General features: G+C 43.0%; 1 long non-coding RNA gene across 1 annotated transcript in view; it reads right to left on the bottom strand.

The window, feature by feature from the left end:
• Positions 1-22,115, bottom strand: part of LOC148107167 (uncharacterized) — a 43,803-nt gene that overhangs the window by 4,243 nt on the left and 17,445 nt on the right. The window lies entirely within an intron of this gene.

Genomic DNA, 22,115 nt, shown 5'->3' with positions numbered 1-22,115 from the left:
CTTCACCCCGAAATACTTCAGCACGAACCTCCCTACAATTCAAGCCATCTCTCTGGCTCCCACAATCCTACTTTCACACCGAAGGGAATTAACAGTAGTTTCCTAGTATCACCTGTGTCATCACAGTCATGTTCCCCAACTGTCCCACATCTGTCTTGCATTTATTTGTTTTGAAAATTTTCAAAGGCGGATAGCACCCTCTTCCTTATGGAACTCGTGACTGCAGGGACCAAAGTGGAAAAGTTTTCTCTCCTCTCTAATGGGTGGATGAAAACATCCTTCCCTAGAATCGCCCAGGGAGAATGCCACAATTCTGGCTTTCCTAACATGAAGAATCCCCGCGGCATCCTACTTCAAATCTTGTAGGAAATTGGACCCACGCCAAACGCAGCCTCCTGAGACCCTCCCTAAGTGTCCACTCTCCTGTCCGCATTTCCAGTTAGCCTAGGCATCACAGAGTGTGTTGAGTTTCCTCTTACCCTTTGTCGAGTTTGCTGACCACAATAGGCTTGGGGCTCCCCAGTGAGGGGGAACTGGATTAGAGTTTGTGATTGAATGGTTTGGTTTCAGCTCAAAGAGGAGAGTCCTGTTGCACTGCTACCCTCCGTTTCCTCTACTTCATGTACACGTGGGACTCTCTTCTCAGCCTTGGAGGCACTGCTGTCATAAAGCCATCCAAGCCACTGCCTTTGTGACTCAGGCTTTCCACCGTGGAAGAATGTTCTCGCAGTCTGATCGCGCGGTCTGCGGTGTGGCGTTCTCCCTGGCCCTAGCAGACAGGAGAGGCGGCAGGGAGAGGGAGCGCCCGTGAGCGAGACGCAGGCCAACCTGCACGGGGCTGCCGCCTATTTGTATCCTCCTCGGCCCGGCCTTTTCGTTGAGCTCGAGTAGCCGAGCCCACGAGGCAGCCATAGTTCTTACCAAGGTCCCGGTTTACTAGGAATGTAGGAAGGAAGCTGAGAGTCTAGGCCCATCTACTGGATCCCTTCATGGGTGTATTTAATTATAGGAACGCTGTGAAGAAGGCACAGTTCTCGTTCCCTTTTTGCAAGGAAGGATCATGCAACCAAGAGACCAAATAGCTGTGGCCAGTGCACCAAAGCTGAATCTGGAAGCGAGACTTGCGGCTCCGGGGCCCACGTTCCGTGCGGCGGGGGAGGCGCGGCTCTGGTCTCGTGGATAAACCCAGGCGTGCATTTGCTCTGCGCTTGCAGCCACAACCCTGCTTCCCCGTCAGTCCTGGCTCAGGACTTTCCTCCCAGACCCAAGGTCCTGGGCTGGGCTCCTCTGCTACCCTGGCTCTCCCTGCTCAGTGACAAGCCACTCCCCGAGGACCAGAACCTCGTCCGGGAGACCCCAGCTGCGGCGGGAGACCCGGCGGCCGTGGACCGCGCTTCCGCCCCCCGGGAGACCCGGATGCGGGCTCCGGGTGGAAGAGCACCGCTGGGTCCGCCATATTGTTCAACTCTACCGTTTCGCTCCTGGGGAGCGACAGGCGGCCACATGGAACGCGGTCTTGATTTCTGTCATTGGTACCGGTGTACACATCCGTCACGCAACTGTCACTGTAGTCCAATCAACCTAAACCGGAGTAAGGGGAAAGGCCGAACGCTTCCTCCCTCTCTCCGGGACAGAGCTCTTCTGTCATCCGCATCTACAAGGAAGCAACCTTCATTCGTCCTTGACCTGCACCTCATCAGGACTGAGCAGGTGTAATACTTGCGGAAATGGTTTTGGTCTGCTGAGCGAAAGACAGAGACCTAGTCTCCCCTCCTGAATAAAGGTGGTCCCCGTGAGACATATCAACAGTCTTACTCTACAGATATCCCGGAAGCGTAGCTCATTCTATCCGTCTTCTCAAATGTACTAAAGAGCTACATCAAGCCCGATAAAACACAACTGCTGTCCGTGCTCAGATACACTGTCACCGCGTGTGAATCACAGGGTTTCAATCTCTGCTGTGCTCAGCGAGAGCTGATCAAAGACGATGGGAGCGCAGCGTGAGAGACGACACGGACAGGTCTGGAACTGCTAGAGGGATGTCCGGGTGAGTGGCAGCCATCACTGCTGTGGTTTGGGACGGCAGACTTAATGGAAAGTCGAAGGGACATGTTCTGAATGACTGAGCCTTTTAGGTAAGAAGGCATCCGTATTCTGCATCACTTTCAGTAAGGATTTTCTAAAGGGATTTTCTAAATTGCACAAGGCAAAACAACCAAGAGTATGGGGAAACCAGCTTCCTGTTTATAAACACTGGGAGGTTTATTGTGCACAAGAAAGAGGCCTTTGTGAACCCAAGTACCGTTATGAAGCAAGGCTCACTGTGGGATTCTAAGCTTCAAAGAGAATGGATGCATAGTCCCTCCAGCAAACAGATGTGTTTTCTAAATTCTCTTGCAAACGCTTTAATTAAAGTCCATTACAAAATGGACATGGGCCCACCACAACTAGTGAAATAATACCAAAAAAAAAAAAAAAAAAATTAGAAATCACCCCTCACCAGGCAGTCAGCTTTAATAGCCTGCTGTGGTTATTTCTGTCCCTTTCTTCTTGGTCACACAAACACACAGAATCATGTCTGTCATCAGAGGCCAGGTCCCCGGCTATCACCAACATCACCTGCCAGTAGGACGAGCTGACTGTACTGCTTGCTGAAGTAAGGGAGAGTACCCCCTTGATGGGGCTTTGGTTGGTTGAGAAGAAAGGTCAAGGTTGGACTTAATTGAAATTTGATTTAAGGTTATGGCTTTCAATGTGGGAATTTGTTTAGAATTGCATAAAGAGCATGATAGGATAATTTAGGATTGGGGGAATAGTAAAGCAAGGATTTTGGGTGGAGAGTCAAAAGGGTCTTAAAGCATTAAGTATCAGTTTTGGTGCTTTTTCAAAGAGTTCATGTGTCCTTCAGGAAGTTCATGTAATGAACAATAGTAATTTGGGCAAGAGTGTCCTTGAATACTAAAATTGTTCTAATGACACAATGGAATTATAAAGTCATTTTAATGTAGATAGTAAGCTGTGGGGGAGTGGTAAATGTTCCTGTTTTTCATTCTTCTTTTTTAAGTACCATACTGCTCCCTGCACCTTGCCTTATTTTCTTCCAAGTCAACATTTTTAATTTTTTTCTATGTTAAAAGAACATTTCTTTTTCCTGTTCATTTTAAAAGCAATATATGCACATGGTAGAAAATGTGGCAAGTAAGGGAGGTTCAAAGGAGGAAATCACCGATAGCCTATCAACCAGAGAGAAGCCCTTGAACTTCCGTGTTCCTTGGCTGGCATTTCAGGAGCTGAGGAGTCCTCTCTCCCATTCACACAACAAGAAAGAAGCTGGACACACGGAAAATCAACCGCTCCTCTTAGATGTACCAGAGAACTGAAGTCACAGGGCAAACCACTGCCCCCGAAAGTGAGGACCTAGGCCGACAGAGAGACTCACCGCTGGGTTCTCTGGAGCAGAAGGCCAAAGGCTGCCTCGCAAAAACTAATCCGTAACTAACAAATTACCGGAGGCTCGGTGTGGACAAGTTTGAGAGTTAGAATCATCAGGGGATCCAATGTCAGGAGGGGCCCCACACTCTCATGGCTTTTACCTCCAGGAGCCTATCACATTTTCACAGTGACGACAGGAGATGGGAATAAAATCCCCATCAGTCTTGGAGCACGAAGAGAGGGAAAGTAGCTGTTTTTAAATATACCCAGAATATTCGGTTCTTTTTAACAAGGCCTGTCCTCCCTGGAGCTGTTTTACCAGAGCCTAACCAATGTGGAAGAAGGGAAATACCCACCTCTAGTATCCTCTAGCCTTTGCAACTCTCCTAAGGGGGAAAAGCAATCTGGGAAGCCCCTTGAAGGTCAGAGCCCCAGGGGCACAGGTGCTCTACGAGACTGGGACCCGACCAGGGGCTGGAGAACAAGGCTCCTCCCCCAACACCTCCCCGCACCGTTACGGCTGATGGCTGCCGTACAGAAGTGGAGCAGTGCGGCCGCAAACACTATGCATCTCAGCTGGTATTGTTAACATCGCTGGGAAACCCAAAGATAACACAGGAGACCGAAACACAAGGACACCAGAGGGAAGTTCAGCCCTGACACCTACAGCTCCAGCAAACAACGAACACAGCCTCACCCCCGGCCAGATAAACCTACAGTGTCACGCTAAGGCCTGTCTACCTAGTATATGAATATTTAAAATCTCACACTGAGGCCTATTTACCTAGTACATTTTTTTCCCACCTAGTACATTGTATCCCACTCACAACAAGAAATGACAAGGCACACTAAAACACACACACATACACACACACAAAAACGCATTTTGAAAAGACAGAATCAGAAGGACACCAGATGGCGAAGAGGTTGGAATTATCAGATGGAATTTAAAACAACTAATTAATATGGTAAGGGTGCTCCTGGAAAAAGTGGAAAACATGCAAGAATATGGGTAATGTAAGCAGAGAGATGGAAATTCAAAGAATCAAAAGGAAACACTAGAAATTAATTAATTTTAAAAAACACTATCAGAAATGAAGACTACCTTAGACAGACTCATTCATAGACCGGTCACAGCCATGGAAAAGATCACTGAGCTTGAAGAAGTGTCAATAGCAACTTTCAAAATTGAAATACAAAGAGGAAACAAGAATAAAACAGCATCCAAGAGCTATGAGACAATTACAAAAGATGTACCATACGCATAATGGGAATGCCAGAAGGAAAAGAGAAAAAGGAACGGAAGAGATATTCAAAGCAATAATGACTGAGAATGTCCCAAAACATGACAGACACCAAATGACAGATCCAGGAAACTTAAAGAAAATGGTGGGAATGCAAACTGGGGCTGTCACTCTGGAAAACAGAACAGAGTTTCCTCAATAAGCTAAAAATAGAGCTACCCTACAATCCAGCAATTGCACTACTAGGTATTTATCCAAAGGATACAAACATAGTGATTCGAAGGGGCACACGTAGCCCGATGTTTAGAGCGACAATGTCCACAATAGCCAAACTATGGGAAGAGCCCAGATGTCCCTCAACAGATGATTGGATAAAGAGGATGTGGTATACATATGCAGTGGAATATTAAACATCAAAAAGAATGAAATCTTGCCATTTGCAACTCCACGGGGGGAACTAGAGAGTATTGTACTAAGCAAAACAAGTCAGAGAGACAAATACCATATGATTTCATGTATATGTGGAATTTAAGAAACAAAACAGATGAACATAGGGGAAGAGAAGGAAAAATAAGATAAAAAACAGGGAGGCAAACCATAAGAGACTCTTAACTATAAGAAACAAACTGAGGGTTGCTGGAGCGGAGGTGGATGGGGGGATGGGGTAACTGGGTGATGGGCAGTAAGGAGGGTGCTTAATGTGATGAGCACTGGGTGTTATATATGCAATTGATGAATCACTATATTCTACTCCTGAAACTAACAACACACTATATGTTAACTAAATTGAATTTAGATTAAAAATCTAAAAAGAAGGGGCGCCTGGGTGGCACAGCGGTTGAGCGTCTGCCTTCGGCTCAGGGCGTGATCCCGGCGTTATGGGAAGAAGCCTGCTTCTTCCTCTCCTACTCCCCCTGCTTGTATTCCCTCTCTTGCTGGCTGTCTCTATCTCTGTCAAATAAATAAATAAAATCTTTTAAAAAAAAATCTAAAAAGAAGAAAACCAAGCAGGTTAAATTAAAAACAAAAAATCTACACTTAGGCATATCCTATTCAAACTGCAGAAAATTAAAGAGAAGAAAATCTTGAAAAAGCCAGCATGTGTGTGGTGGTATAGTGTTATCTGAAAGGGGATTTGCCTTAGTTGTAAATGTAAACTGTAGGGCAACCAATGGGAAAAAAGGAAAATATATATATTTTACATATATATACACACCATATAAATATGCTGAGAGGGGAAAAAAATGGAATCATACAAAATACTCAATTAAAACCAAAGTAGGTAAAGAAAGACAAAAACCAAAACAAACAAAACCAAAAAAAAAAAAAAAAAACAGGCACCAAAAACCCAAAATAGAACAAAGGCAACAAATAGAAAATGGTAACAAATACTGTAGCTATTAATCCAAATATATCATTAATCACTTAAAATGTCAATAGTGTAAATACACCAATTAAAAGACAGATACTGTTACAGTGAATCACAAAACAAGACCCAACTCAATGCTGGCATTGAAAAAGGGTTTCTTGTAGACAAAGCACATGAAGACTGAAATTAAAGAGATAGAAAAAGATACCTCAAGCTCACACTAATGAAGAGAAAGATGGAGCAACTATAATATCGTACGAAGTAGACTTCAGAGCAAGGAAAATTATCAGAGATACAGGGTCATTACATGATTAGGGTGTCTGTTCTCCAGAGACAATCACTTTGGGGGGGGAGAACATGAATGGGGGAAGGGGAAAAAGGAGAGGGGGAGAGAGAATCTTAAGTAGGCTCCACACTCAGCAAAGAACCAGACTTGGGGCTTGATCTCATAACCTTGAGTTCACGACTGGAGTTGAAATCAAGAGCTGGATGCTTAACCGACTGCACCACCCAGGCGTCCCCCCCAGAGAGAATCACTCTTAAAATTTTATTTCCTTTACATGTTCTCCCATGTACTTCACCTAGACTTAAGATGCAATTTACACACAATAAAATTGGACCATTTTAAAAGTAGAGTTTTGGCAATTATATGCAATAATGTAGACATCTCCACAATCAAGATATAAAACATTTTTATTAGCTTAAAATTTTTCTCACCCCTTTGTGGTCAATTTCTTCCCCTGACCCTCAGACTTAGGAAACCACTGATCTCCCTTCTGTCACTATAGTATTGCCTTTTTTACAATCTCATATAAACAGGACGTACGTTATGTGGTCCTTTGTGTTTCTTTCAGTTACCATAATATTTTTGAGATTCATTTATGTTAAATATGTGTTTTTTGCCTTTTTATTACTGAGTGCTATTCCATTATATGACTGTCTCACGATTTGTTTAGCCATTCACTACGCGGTAGACATTTTGGGTTATTTCCAGCTCTTGGCTATTACAAATAAGGCTGCTGTAAACACTGAGGTACAAATATTTGTGTTGACATGTTTTTAAGCCTCTTAGGTGAATACTGACGAATAAGATTGTTGGATTCTATGTAAGGATTTAACTTTATAAGGTAATAGCAACTGGCTATCTGTATGAGGAAAAATAAATGTATAAACTCTTATGCCTCATACCATACACAAAAATTAACTGAAAATGAATCAAAATGCATGTTAAATATCTGAGCTAAAATATTATATTTTTAACAGAAAACACAGGAGAAAATCTTCATGATTTTGGTTTAGACAAAGATTTCTTAAACGGGACACACAAAAAAAGCATGAACCACAAAAGAAAATATTGAGAAAACAGAGTTCTTCAAAATTAAAAAAATTTTCTCTTTGAAAAACACAGTATAATGACAAGGTGTGGTACCTGGTGGCTGTCGGTTGAGTGTCCGACTCTTGATTTTGGCTCAGGTCATGATCTCAGGGTCCCGAGATCAAGCCCTGCGTCAGGCTCTGCACTAACCTGGGAGCCTGCTTGAGATTTTCTCTCCCTCCTTTTCCCTCTGCCCCTCCCATTGCCCCCCCCAACTCACTTGCTCTCTCTCAAAAAAAAAAAAAAAAGACAAGCTAAGCCATAAAGTAAGAGAAAATATTTGCAAGCAGATATCTGAAAAAGAACTCATTCAAGGAATAGGTATAAAGATCTCTTACCAGTCATTAAAAAGACAAACTATCCAATAGAAAAGTGGGCAAAATATTTGAACAGACACTTCACAAGATATATGAATGCTCAATAAGAACATGAAAGAATGAAACAAGATGCTCAATATCTCGCATCATTAAAGAAAAGCAAAATAAAACTACAATGAAATACCACGACACACCCACTAGAGTGGCTGAAATTAAAGACTGACAATGGGAAGTGCTGACACAATGTGGAGCACCTGGAACTCACGCATTGCTGGTACGAAGGCAAAATGCTATCACCACTTTGATTTTTTTTTTTTTTTAAGATTTATTAATGGAGAGAGAGCAAAGAGGGTGGGTGGGGGTCAGAGGCAGAGAGGGAGAAGGAGAAACTTAAGCAGACTCTGCATGGAACACAGAGCCTGACTCGGGGCTGGATCTCAAGATCTTGAGATCATGACCTGAGATGAAACCAAGAGTTGAGCGCTCAATCGACTGTACCACCCAGGCGCCCCAACACTCATGCTTTTCAATAGCCGTAGGATCTCCCAATGACTGTCATCATTTAGGTGACATTTACTCTCTGACAGACATTTGAGTTGCTACCAGTTGGAGGTTTTTTTGCTTTGCGTTTTGTATTGTTTTGTTTTAGCCATTATCAATAATTCTAGAAAATCATTAAACACACTCTATAATTATTTTCTCTCTTTTCAAAAACAAATTAGCAAAACTACATTTAAGTCACTGCTGAAAACATTTCCCTTCCAATTACACGGGACTTTAATAACAAACAAACAAACAAAAAACCTAAAGTTGATTGCTTTCTTTCTCAGTCATGTTTATGCTTGATCTGTTAAACCAAACCTACTAGGCACTTATTTTCATAACAACAATACTTCCACCTTCTTTTTAAGAGATGCTTATGCTCCATAATTTAGTTGCATTTGGAAAGGGCTTTTTTTTGAAAGGTCTTCGGAAAGCAAAGTGCCCACATTTGCCCCTGTCACTAAATTTTGTAAAACAGGGCTTTTCTGGACGCTGTAAGACAAAGTTCGGGAACTACAGGGGTGTGAGGTCTAGCTCTTTGCCAGACCCCTGTGCTGACAGGAATCTCAACACAAGATCATTCTCCACTGTTGGGCTACTGAAGAAATATTCTCAGCCTGGTAAGCCCTCGGGGAAGCTGGTTCATAAGGGTGATAACTAGCTGTAAATCACCTCTCTGTAGTGAGGCTATGGGTTTAATGTTTGCTGAGGTTTAACAGAAATACCACGTTTTTCTCTAAGTAGGTTTGGCATGTGGGATATTTGGAGTGTGACCCCAAGGGTAAAATTCACCAAAGAAGGGCAGCCTGATAGTAATAATTCACATTCCAATAAGTCCAGAGAATTCATATTTATTCTAGCATTTTTTTAGGCTGGTTGATTTGGAGAAGTGATACAACTTCATTTAAGAGCCTTTTAATATCAAAATGTGTATGGAATCAAAAATGACCCTGAATCGCCAACACAATCTTGAGAAAGAAGAACAAAGCTGAAAGTATCACAATCCCAGATTTCAAGTGATCCTACGAAGCTATTATAATCACTACAAGTATGGGACTTGCACTAAAAAAAAAAAACTATATACATCAACAGAACAGAATACAGAGCTCAGAAATAAACCCACACTTTTTTTGCCAATTAATCTATTACAAAGGAGGCAAGATTATACAGTGGGGAAAAGACAGTCTCTTCAATAAATGATGTTGGGAAAACTGGACAGCTATATGTAAAGAATGAAACTGGACCACTGTCTCACACTGTACACAAAAATTGAAGATAATAAATAAAAAAACTCAAAATGGGTAAAACACCTAAATATGAGACCTAAAACCAGAAAACTCCTAGAAGAAAACATAGGCAGTAATCTCTTGGACATGGGCCTTAGCAACATTTTTCTAGATATGTCTCCTCAGGCAAGGGAAGCAAAAGCAAACATGAACTATTGGCACTACAGCAAAATAAAAACCTTTTGCACAGCAAAGGAAACCATCAACAAAACAAAAAGGTAACCTACCGAATGAGAGAAGATATTTGCCAACCACATATACGATAAGGGGTTAATATCCAACATATATGAAGAACTTATACAGCTCAATACCAAAAAACACTCAGATTAAAAAATGGGCAGGAGACATGAACAGACATTTCTCCAAAGAAGACATCCAGGTGGCCAAGAGACCCAGGAAGAGATGCTCAGCATCACTCATCAGGGAAATGCAGATAAAACCGCAATGAGATACCAGACCTATCAGAGAGACTAGAGTCAAAAAGACAAGAAATAACAAGTGTTGGTGAGGATGCGGAGAAAAAGGAACACTTATGCAATGGTGGTGGGAACGCAAACTGGGGAAGCCACTGTGGAAAACAGTATGGAGGTTCCTCAAAAAGTTAAAAACAGGTCTCATAGAAGCCAGCAATCCCACTACTGTATATTTACCCAAAGAATTTGAAAACAGGAATTCAAAAAGATACATGCACCCTATGTTTACTGCAGCATTATTTCCAATAGCCGAGATATGGAAGCAACCCAAGTGCCCTTCCATAGAAGATGTGGGGGGTGTGTGTGTATATAAAATATACATATGGACTATTACTCAGCCATAAAAAGAATGAGAGCTTGCCATCAGCAACAACACAGACGGACCTAGAAAATATCATGCTAAGTGAAGTAAGTCAGAAAGACAAATACCATATGATTTCACTTATATGTGGAATGTGAAAAATAAAACAAATGAACAAACAAAAGCAGAACGAGACCCACAGATACACTGAATTCATGGTAGCCAGAGGGGCAGGGGGTAGGAAGATGGGCCAAATGGGTGAAGGGCCATGGGAGGTACAGGCTTCCAGCTAGGGAGTAAGCCAAGTCATGGGAATAAAAGGCACAGCATAGGGAACAGTCAAGGTAACGGTGATAGCGTTACGTGGTGACAGATGGCAGCTCTACCTGTGTGAGCACAGCCTAATGTATAGACTTGTCACCTTGCTATGTTGTACAGCTGAAACTGGTGTAACAAGTGTCAACTATATTTCAATAAGAATAAATTTTAAAAGAGATTTCAATATTATACTGACTCAAGCACGGGCCCCCTATATAAATACTACTTCTAGAAAAGAACCAGCCTAACGATGTCAAAAGTCACCACATACGGTTTCTTTGTCCTACGGCAGTGTGAAGGGACTGTCCTATATTTGCAGGGCATGACGTACTCGAGGTGTCTAATTCTGAGCACACTTTCCTTCAATATAAATCAGCCCATATGACCTCGTAGAATTTCTACGGACTCACTAGCAACATTTCTGAGAGTGTGAGTCCTCAATAAACAGCCAAAGTAGGAAAAATTTCCCTCAAGTTGGACACGGTTTCCACTGCTTTCAACGTGCATTCCCACTTTTCAGCTGTAACTTTGCTTTGATGACCTTCCTTTATAAAACACACGGGGGTATCCCATGCCAGGTCCTATGCTCAGTGAGGGCGAGAATATCAGGAAGAGTAAAACCCTAGTACCTGTTTGTGTCTCCCCTACAACCAGGACCCCTCCCTGGCCACTCTGCTACCTTCACTCCTTGCTCCATGGCCAATGATCTTACTAAAAGACCACCCAGTGTAACGGCTAGCCAGTGGGGCCTCATCACGTACTGAGCGCCAGGCTCAGTGGCCGCTTTCTAAGGCTGAGCAAGAGCCAACCACGGCCTCTCTTCTGTTGCACGATGGATAAGAATCACAACTTGGACCTGGTTCTAAGTTGTTTTACTGTTTATTCCCAAACCAGCAAGCAAACAGCACAAAGGTTATACACCACATAAAGATACCAACACATGAACGCACCCCCCTTTGGCCTCCTTTAGCGGCTCAGGGAGGCGTATCCAAAGTTCTGTGCTCAATGCAGCCAATGCAAAGTGAGGAGCCCACCGAGCAGAACACGTCTAGTCCCCACCGGTCCTAGAGGATTTGCTATTAACTAGAGATATCCCACGTGCTTAACAAGCAGATAGCATTATGTATTTTTGTCAAAGCTAAAATTTATATGTTTTTACACCTGTAAAAGACACATCAATGTTTTTTCATCTATGATGTCATAATCTTGTTTGGCAGCAATTTTCCCTTTTTAGAGAGAAAATCATAATGCATCTACAATTGATGATGTCTTAGCATCAATAAAATATTCTGTATTTTTTCCTTTCCTTCACACACATCATACGTAGCAAAGCTACGTACACTCTTCTTCATTTTTTCCACTTCATTTATTTTGGAGAGCATTCATATCAGTGCATAAAGAATTGCCTTATTCTTTCTAACCACTGCATGTACATTCCATTATGTTGTTATTAGAACTTATCTAAGCAGTTCCGTATTGATGGGACATTCTGGTTGTTTCTAGACTGTGTTTATTTATTGTTGCCAAGAGTGATGAATGCTATGAGAAGGGTGGGAGCCAGATGCTGTGGATGGAACTTGAAGGTTTTGTGGAGGACATGAAATTAGGTGTGAGACCCAAGAGACATAGAGATGAGACAAGTCAAACTGCTCTTGGAATTTTCGTCTGGGTAGGCCATGAGCAAGCCACCCGCCGCCATCTTCCATTGGTAGGGTGTGCTTAGAATATGCAGATTTCAAATACTTCACAAGGAATGTCTGCCCTTAAGCTTCTTTTACTCGCCGAACCCCCCCCCCCCCTTTAGTGATCCTGGAAAATTAACGTCCATCTCCCTGTCCTGAAAGGGTCTTGGAAATAGTCGTTAGAGTTGACCCTTAAACAACGTGGGTTTGAACTGCCTGGGTCCACTTATACATGGATTTTTTTTCCCAATAAATACAGTCCTGTAAATGTATTTTCTCTTCCTTATGATTTTCTTAACATTTTCTTTTCTCTAGTTTACCTTACTGTAAGAATACAGTGTGTAATACATATAACATACAAAATATGTGTTGACTTTATGTTATCAGTAAGGCTTCTGGTCAACAGGCTTTCAGTAGTTAAGTTTGGGGGGAATCCACAGTTATACATGGATTTTGGACTGTGCAGTGGGTCGGTGCCCCTAACCCCCCCACATTGTTCAAGGGCCAACTGTACTCCCTTCTTCAGGCTGACATATGGCACATGGGAAGACATACACAAGAGGAGATATTGGAGGTCTTTAACTATTTGATGATGATGATTTAGGTAAGACTGAGAAATCTGCACTAGGATCCTGGAGAGAAGGGAAGGCATGAATGCTAAAGATGCAGACCGAGGTAAAAGGAACTAACAGAATGGAGGGAGTGAAGTCAAGATGGTCCTAAGCTTAAGAAACCATCCATCCTATTTTCTGGGAATACCAGGATTTTTAAACAGAACATTACACCAGCATTTCAGTTCAGAGTGGAGGCTAATTCCTTAACTCGTCTCCTTCTCCTCTGTAGTCCCCCTTGAGTTGTAAGAATAATTCCAATGTTGCTTACCATGTGTACTGCTCCAAGCTCTTAGAGAGACAGACATACAGATAAAAGGATTAAGATACAGGTTCACTTAAAGTCTTCGCAACAACTTTGAGGTAGGCACTATTATTCTTATCTCACAAAGGTTCAGAGAGGGGACCTGCCCACGGTCACCAGCCCACTAGGTAGTAGAGCTGGGACCCAATCTTCAAGCAGACCTGCTCCGGAGTCCTTTCTCTTAACTAGGACTCCAGCTAGAACCGAAGGCTGCCTCTCCGGTGTCTCTTTTCTGTACTGGCCTATATGCTCCTTAGAGGACACAGCTTATATTATTCATCTTTGGGTGAGCTCTTCTCCTCCACCCCCAGCTGAGTAACACACACCAAAAACTATTTTAAATAGAACGTCCCGAATGTCAGTGGCAGCCAGCATTCCCACACTGGATTACTCCATGCGGTCTGTGTGCAGAGCGCCTGGCACCTCTCTACTGCACGAGCCCCCCTCTGGTCAGCGTTTGTCTAAAATACCAGTCTGATCATGCTTCCCATCAGCTCAGATCATTTCAAAGTTTCCTAGGAACAAAGTGTAGGTCTTTTTTTTTTTTTAAGATTTTATTTATCTATTTGAGAGAGAGAAGTGAGAGAGAGTATGAGTGGGGGAGAGGCAGATGGAGAGGGAGAGGCAGACTTCCCCAATGAGCAGGGAGCCCGATGCAGGGCTCGAACCCAGGACCCTAGGATCATGACCTGAGCTGAAGGCAGACACTTCACTGACTGAGCCATGCAGGCGCCCACCGTCTTTAGCACAGCTTACAAAGTCCTATAAGGCTTGTTTTCGGCTTACCTGCTTCAGCTTCACTAACCTACACTCCCTGCCCCACAAACTACACCCTGGACTAGCACTGAGCAGTGGAAATCTAACATATATAATTTTAAATTTCCTACTAGCCACATTTTAAAACAGGAAAAGAAACAGAAGTTAATTTTAATGATATGTTATATTTAACCCAATATATTCCTCAAATGTTATTTCAACATGTAATCAATATACAAAATTAGAGATATTTTACTTTTCTTTAAAAAATTTTTGAAAACCAGGATGTATCTTATACGTGGGGTATGTCTCAGTGTGGACTAGCCACATTTCAAGTGCTTACTGACCACATGTGGCCGCCATATTTGACAGCAGGGCTCTACACCGAAGGTTCTCAAACTTGAGCTGTGTCAGAATCATCTGGAGAGCGGGTTAAATAACAGATTGCTGGCTTTACCCCAGGGGTTTTGATTAAGTAAAGGTGGGCCTGAGAATTTGCATTTCTGACACGGTCACAGGTGGTGATGATGGTGGTCTCTGGACCATACTTTCTGAACCACTGTTCTAGATCAGAGATTATAAACTGATGCCCTCAGAATGGATCTAGCAGGCAGACCAATTTACTTGGACCACACAGTATTTTAAAACTTTTTTGGAGTAATTACCAATGTTAAAAATTGCTAGATTTCTCATAGAAGTCTAGACTCCAAACTTCAGTTGAAAATTTATAAATCTACTTTTATAGGGTTTTATTTCTGCTTGGCAGTCAGCACCAGGACCCAAATCACAAGCACCCTTTCCTGAAAGGTCACGAAGGCCCACTGCACTATTTGACAATATTGAGGTCCCTGCTGTGATTGAGTCATCGTCCTCAAACCTAGACCTTCTGGACTTCTCCCAGTACCTACATACACTGAGCTGTCCCTTGCCTCTGTTACTTCATGCATGTGGTTCTCTCTGTCGGGAACATTCTTACCAACACCACCATGTCAACCTGGCTAACTCCCGCTTGCCCTTCAAGGCTCAGCTGAGATGTCATTTTCTCCAGAAAGTCTGCTCTGCTCTCCCATGACGGAGTATATGGGCTTCTTCTGGGTGCTTCTCCTGTCAGAGCTATCACACGTAACTTCCTGCTAGCTTACTTGTCCTGCTCATCATTGTGTGAGTTTCCTGAGGGAAGGGAATAGCTTCTTTCTTATTCACCACTGTATCCACAGTGCCTGGTCCACGATCAGAATGGTACACGGGTGGTACTTAATAAATATTTATTGACCATATGATTGGAGGAAGACATAAAGAGGCTAGAACAGGTCTTTAAAATAATATTGCCCAACTTTCGACTTTCCTGTAAGTGGCTACATTGGCTTCTTAGCTTTATTCCTAATTCTGGAGGGGACAACCACAAAAAAGCAAATCGTGAATTTTAATTTCTCTTAAAACTACAGTGCAAAAGTAAATTTAAACTTAATTCTTTAAAATATTCCACCAGCTTGAGCTTTACTTCACCCTGCCCAATTTACCAAAAGCGCCAAGCACTGAAATTAAGTACAGTACCGTTGCATCGTCAAGTTAGAGACCTCCTGCTCAATTTCCTGCATATTCTGCAGGGCATTTGCACTGGGTCATCATTTTATTGGTTTAAAACAAAAATCTTCCCTCAAGTTAAAAGAGTCAACATTATTTTAGAGATTCTTGGAATACGGTACTGTAAGTTTACAGGAGGGAGAAGGGAGAGAAGACAGAGAGAGAGATTGATATTCCATACCTACACCAGCCAGTGTATTGGGTACTTTGGAAATCACCAAGATATAAAGGTAGAAATTCAGCATTTCATCATCTAGTAGAGAAGATAAGTCAGAGGACACAGATAAATGTAACCTAAGACAGGAAGAGGCAAGGGTCCTATGACAGGCGAAGAACGTCACATGAGAACTGAGACAGAAAAAAGTTCTGCCATCTTGGGGTGAGATCTGCCAGTCTTGCGTGGTACAGGCAGCATTTGACCCGATCTTGTACAAAGATTGAAAAGATCTATGTCCTTCAGCAAATTACATTTCTTCTTGAGCACATTAAGAAATACACTGCGATCTCTCTTTCAAAATTCATAACATATGAGAAAGTTTGTTAGTTTAAGAGAAAAAAGCTGGAAGACTCTGGAAAGGAGGATTTTAGACCCAGCTTTGCCAGGAGCTAGTTTGTGACCTTCAGAAGTTTCTTCATCTTTCTGGACATGTAAACTACACCGATAATAAATGATCTCTCGAGTCCTCTCTGGCACTAGCATTCACTGACTGTCTATATTCTAATTTTTTATGTTGATTAGGCTTTTGTGGTTAAATGCAATTAGTTTTGCTATGTGCCTCACAATAAATTCAGACTTTGCAATTCTTCATTATGCACAGAGGCAGTCCTGTCTTATTGCTTAGGAGACAAATGAACCGTCAACTTTATATGAGGAAAATGATTAGAGATTATGTGTCTGGAGGGGAATAGTAACTCTTACATTCAAAAGTGGAATAATAAGAAGGTCTTGAAAAGACTATTGAAATGTTCTTCGAGTCAGATAATTAAAGAAGAAAAACTGCATGACTAGGTTCTCAAATGCAATGCAAACAGGCAAGGCATATCATTAAATAAATGGTATTTCATTGGTCCTGACCAGGTAAAGGGGGAAGAGGAAGGAAGACCATGCTGATATGTTTTGTCTAATTGATTAAATCTTAGAAATAGCATTCAATCTATTTTAAGGAAAGGCTTTGCTAATGAACATGGCCAGATTTTGTATCCTTCCTTGTTGGCTTAATACCTATCTGTCCCTGGTAAGGATATGTGCTTCGAAGCAATGCTCAAACAAGTGAAATTGGATAGCCTAGGAGCAGACAGATGGAAAGTCCGTCGGAAAGCCTCCATGTAACATCACTTAGCAGTGATATCTCACCTAACCTGGGCTATATACCGCACACCGTTTGGTGACGCTTCATGGATGAAGATGGAGTTACTCCCAGACCTAGCAAAATGACTCTCCTGGAGGCAAGCTTGTGGACGCAAGAAACTTCAAATTGATCTGTTATTTTTAAAAGTCAGTTGCTTTGCTGAAATTTGAGAACACAGCAACAGTTCCCAAACAGTGGGATGCTTAAAGCAGCACTGTTATTTCGGTGTCTTTCCTTCGGAGCTACAATAAAAATACAGTCTTCTGATCCATGGAATGAAAACAAGTCAAAAGCAAGAGGAATTGTACCGCTCGGGGGAACACCCAGGGGCTTGGCTCCTTGTTCCTCCAAGCTCAGGCACTGGTTTGGCTGCCTCATGGCGGGTCTGGAAGTTAAAGCAGCCATGACCAAGAGGGTTGAGCCCTAGCAGCGAACATGGTCTGGGGATCTGGAGAAACAGGACCAGGACACGAAAGGGTTTGGGTCATCTAGAGCTGACCTTAGGGGAATTTGGCCAAAAAGAATGTACAGAAAGCTCAGGGAAAAAGCAGGAGGAGACAGAGCATGAGAGAGGTCACCCAAGGTCATAGAACTAGTGAGGGACTGAAGGTGAATTAAAATCCACAGTCCTGCCTTCTTAGTTCACTGGATTAAGACGGGCGGGGATTTTATTTTACTTGGAAGGGAGAGTAGCATGGCGAGAGCTGGAGCCACATGGACCTGGACTGAATCCCAATGAACCGTGTGAGAAAATGAGGTAATACACATCAAATGTGTATTTGACACATACTTGACACCCACTGAGTGTTCATTTTCTTCTCTGTCATCACCCGCCCAATCCCAGAATCCAATGATAAACCCCACTCATAACTGTTTTCCATTTTCACCACAAGGTTCAAGAATCATCTTTCTTGACAATATAGAAACACATGGGAAAGACAATCTAGGTTTACTAAACAGTGATGTGCTGGTTTTTAAGCTTTTTACCCACTTTTTTATTAAATGGTAACACTCGATAACTTTGTCATGGCTTCGTAGGTACTAAGGACGGGTCCAAGTGCTGTTCTAGAAATAATCCTCAAAAATGAGTCTGCAAGGTAGAGCGTTGTATTTCTATTCTACCCATGAGGACAGCGAGCATGGCGCGTTGAACAACTTGTCCAAGGTCGCGCGGTAACCGGCCGAGCTGGGTTTCAGGCAGACAGTGTGGTGCCAGAGCCCTGCCCCGTTGTTAATCCCTCAGCAAGGCTGCCTCTCAACCTGTCTGAGTTACTCTTTATTAAGCGCACAGCATGTAGCTCTAAGATACTAGTAATCGGGCTAGGACCCACAGAAACACCAGAACGTCTAAGCTCATTTATTATCCACTTCAGAGACAAATTAAAATTTGTCCTGGGGAAAGACTATTTCAGAGTGATTACAAATCCTCAACAATACAGTAAGTTAACTGGTCTGTCCCTGTCTCCCCCTTTTCCCCAGAAGCTTACGTTCCCACAATTGAGTCTCAAAAGAAGACACAATTCAGTGAATCACATGTTAGCCTACGTCTTGTCATTCATTCACCACACGTGAATGAACAGAGGGTTAGGTAAGGCGTGCTAACACAGGTAGGGGATGAAAACAAACAGGAAAGAGGACTTTGCCCAAAATACTGAGCAAGCTTGGAAAGTTATTACAGCCAACATGATAAATGAACTAAAATTAAGTATCACTAACCCACTATTATTTTTGGTTCAGTTCTCAGCACAGCAAACACTTGCCAATGAAGAAATTAAAGCGAAAGTTTATTCTGTTTGAGAAAACAACCTTCGAGCAGCCTCAAGCACTTTAGAAACATCATTTAATCATAACAATAGATATTCTGGTTATTAACAGATACGTAATATTAATGCTGTAGCTGCTGTAGTTTGGGGTGCCTTAGCAGCCAATCCCTCTTTCTTTGGATCTTCCCTTTTACCCCCCACCCCCGGGGGTGGCAGTGGAAGGGTGAGCCCCGGAGGCTATCCCTCTAGCTACAGCCATTTGGATGAATGCAGAGGCTCACCTTGCCAAATGCACTTCTTCTCTTGGGAAGGTAAGTAAAGACACAGAGACCACACTGAGGTGTCTTTGGAGTTGTGCCAATGACAGAACCGAAAAACTGAGCAAACACGGAATCTAAAGTAGAAGAAAGGAGCAGACGCCCACACAGGTTCGGGGACAAGAGAGCAGATAGACACTGGAGAGACCCAAGAATTCCAAACTTCACAGATTCAGTACCTATGAGACCCACTGGAGGAGACAAAGACCCCAGACTCATAATTTGAAAAATAACAGTTGGTGAATCATATGATTTGCATTGCCCAAAGAAAGCAAGGAACTTTCTCAGATCATCATAGGATCAACAGGGCCAGAGGCCCTCCAGATGCTCGGGGAGAGGAGAGAACTTCTATTACTCCACCAGGATGGGGAAGGCAGGCCTTGAGCTCATACAGAAGCCCATTTTTAAGGGGCTATTTAGAAAAACTGTAATGTTTGTCATTAAACTATTATAGATCTACACTGTGCTGAGAATTTTGGTTTCCCTCTCTACCGACATGGGGTACAGACTTACTATGGATGGGTTGATTTCCTTATCTATGTGGCTGTCCTTGCTTGCTAGTCCTTGTATGTTCAATAAAACCATCTCTTGCAGCCTATCACCCCTATCATTGCCTTCGCTGCTGTCTTAGGTTGGATTCTTCCACCAATAGACCTGAGACGAAGATCTGAGTGCAAGAGTTTGGGAGGTGATCCCAGGAAGCAAGGGCATGGGAAATGAGAGCAAAGAGGGGTAGAGAGCCAAGGCAATGTTGGCTAATGAGGTTACTGCTGCGGGCCACTGGGGTGCAATCCCAGCAGGGGCCTCTAAGAGACTATGCAGAATATGCCAGAGTCGTCCTACCACAACCGTGAGGAGCTAAAACATTTACCACCCAACTTCGCCAGCCACTGTTTGGGGCTCCTCTGCAAGGACGGTCAACTTTCCAACATGTCCGGCATGGACCTCGCACGGCCCTGCAGCCAGAGATCCGCCTCCAGTGGACTAGCAGTAAGATTCTATCAGGATGGAAGGATCAGTGAGTGCCGAGGAACACGGAGCGGGGGGACCAAGAGCACTTGCTCTATTCACCCATGTCTCTTTACTTAAGCTAGAGGGAGTCCCTCTTCTTTGTGACCAAGCTGAGTCTTACTAGAACAATTCCACCAAAAAGCCTCTGGTAGCCAAGCTTAAGTCATAGTGTTTCTTGAAAAAAAAAAAAATAATAAATAAATCCACAATTCGGGAAAAAAAAAAAAAAAAAAACCCGTATCTTGCATTAATTCGAACTGGACTCCCTTCCCACAAGCCGCCCCCTCCGCCGATCTGAATTAGTGTCATTTTATTGCATTACTAAAAGTTGATTCTACATTATAAAAATTTCAATAAAAGTTAACAGGAAGGGAACTCAAATTGGACTTAAATCTAATGGGCCTGACAGTTTCCTTCACTGGCAAAGTCTCCTTTCATTAATTATTTATAGGTTGGTGGCAGCCCTGTGTCATGAATTAGGATAGCTGCACAGGCCATCCATCTCCCATCCCAGGAATTAATGACCACACAAGACCAGACAGAGATGACTAGACGCGTGACTCGCAAAGTCCCTCAATGTTTACTATAAAAAATAGCAAGAGGGATCAAAGTCAATGAGAAAAAAAGTTCATTTTCCTCTGTGGAAAAATGGAACTGACTCAAAAGGCCAGGACAGAAACGTTGATAATTTATAGCCCTACTTCAGCAGTCCTCCTCCTTAACACTGCGTTGGATTATTAAAGAAGCATGTTAACCCAACTATTGTATCAAAGGATAGATTTCATGACTTAAAACCACATGATTCAAGACCGTGCAGGAGGAAGTCTCGGAATTACAAGGGTGAGGCCCGTTGTTTGGAACCGAGGGCCGGTGATGTGTTTGCCATCTGAACAAATGAATAACACATGCTGGCCTTCCAGTCTGGGAACTTTCGGTTGTAGCAAAGATAAACAGTGCTAAAAAAGTGACTCCTCTGTAACATCTTTCGGAAACCAATTATGCTTAACACTATTTCAATTCACGCATCTAGAATCCTCAAGAAGCCAGGGATTGAAAAAGGACCTCCGAGTACAGTGGGAACACAGTGGCGTGCTATGTAGAAATTTCGGGGCTGGAATAAAGTCTGCCTCTAATCACATGGGTAATCTTAGACGTGTTGCTTCCTCGCTCTCTCATGCTAAATGAAGTCTATTGGCCCATCCCATTTTCTGTGTCATTAATTCAATGTTTCACATTTGATTTCTAGATAGGAAGAGTCAGGCATCATGTCTTACAGTGATGACCAAGATAGAAGAAGGCCCTAGCACACAAAAGGTTAGCACTGACTACTCGGCTATGAAGGGGAAGGAGACAGCCTCTGTTTCTTGCTCTGTCTGTGATGGACAGTGACCTGTACTGAGGCCTCTAGGCCAATGGGGACAGAAGAGTCATCTGGATGGTTCTATCTTTCTGCAGAGAGGACTCTTGGCAGGAGAGGCTTCTAATGGGCTAGGCCTCACTTACTCTAGTCACCTCGAGGCCTCCAGCCACTGCTCCCAAACTCGGAATGGGTTGCTCTGGCTAAGTCAGCACGTCAGTCATTTTTTAATAGCTTGATAACCAGAGGTGGGTGAGAAACCACTATTCTCAAACTTTAAGCAGGCTCTCTCTTTTTCTAGAAGCCAAGTCTTGAATTCATCTTGGAGGTGGGGGCTGTGGTGACTTTCGTAGGGAATGGAAGGGATGAGGAAGATTCCATTTTGAGGCTTTTAGTCTTGCAACACTAAAAGCACCATGATGACACACAGTTTGAGACTGGAGGTCGCTGTTTGCCGTCTATGGGCAGAACTAAGCTCTGAAATACACTCCCGTTACTTTACCAAAAATAGATTATATTTTAGAGCAGTTTTGGGTTCACAGCAAAATAGAGCAGGGGATACAGAGATTTCCCATATACCCTCTGCCCCACCCCCACACAGCCTTCCTCCTCATCTCCATCTGCGACCAGAGTGCCACAGTTGCTATAACTGATGAGCCGACACGGGCCCATCATCATCACCCAAAGTCCATAGTTTACATTAGGGCGCATCTTGGTGGTGTA

Source organism: Ursus americanus, chromosome 34, assembly GCF_024610735.1.
Source record: "Ursus americanus isolate L20-20 chromosome 34, mUrsAme1.1.p, whole genome shotgun sequence".
NCBI lineage: Eukaryota > Metazoa > Chordata > Mammalia > Carnivora > Ursidae > Ursus > Ursus americanus.
The sequence above is the reverse complement of the archived record's forward strand: the minus strand, read 5'-3'. Positions and strand labels throughout refer to the sequence as shown.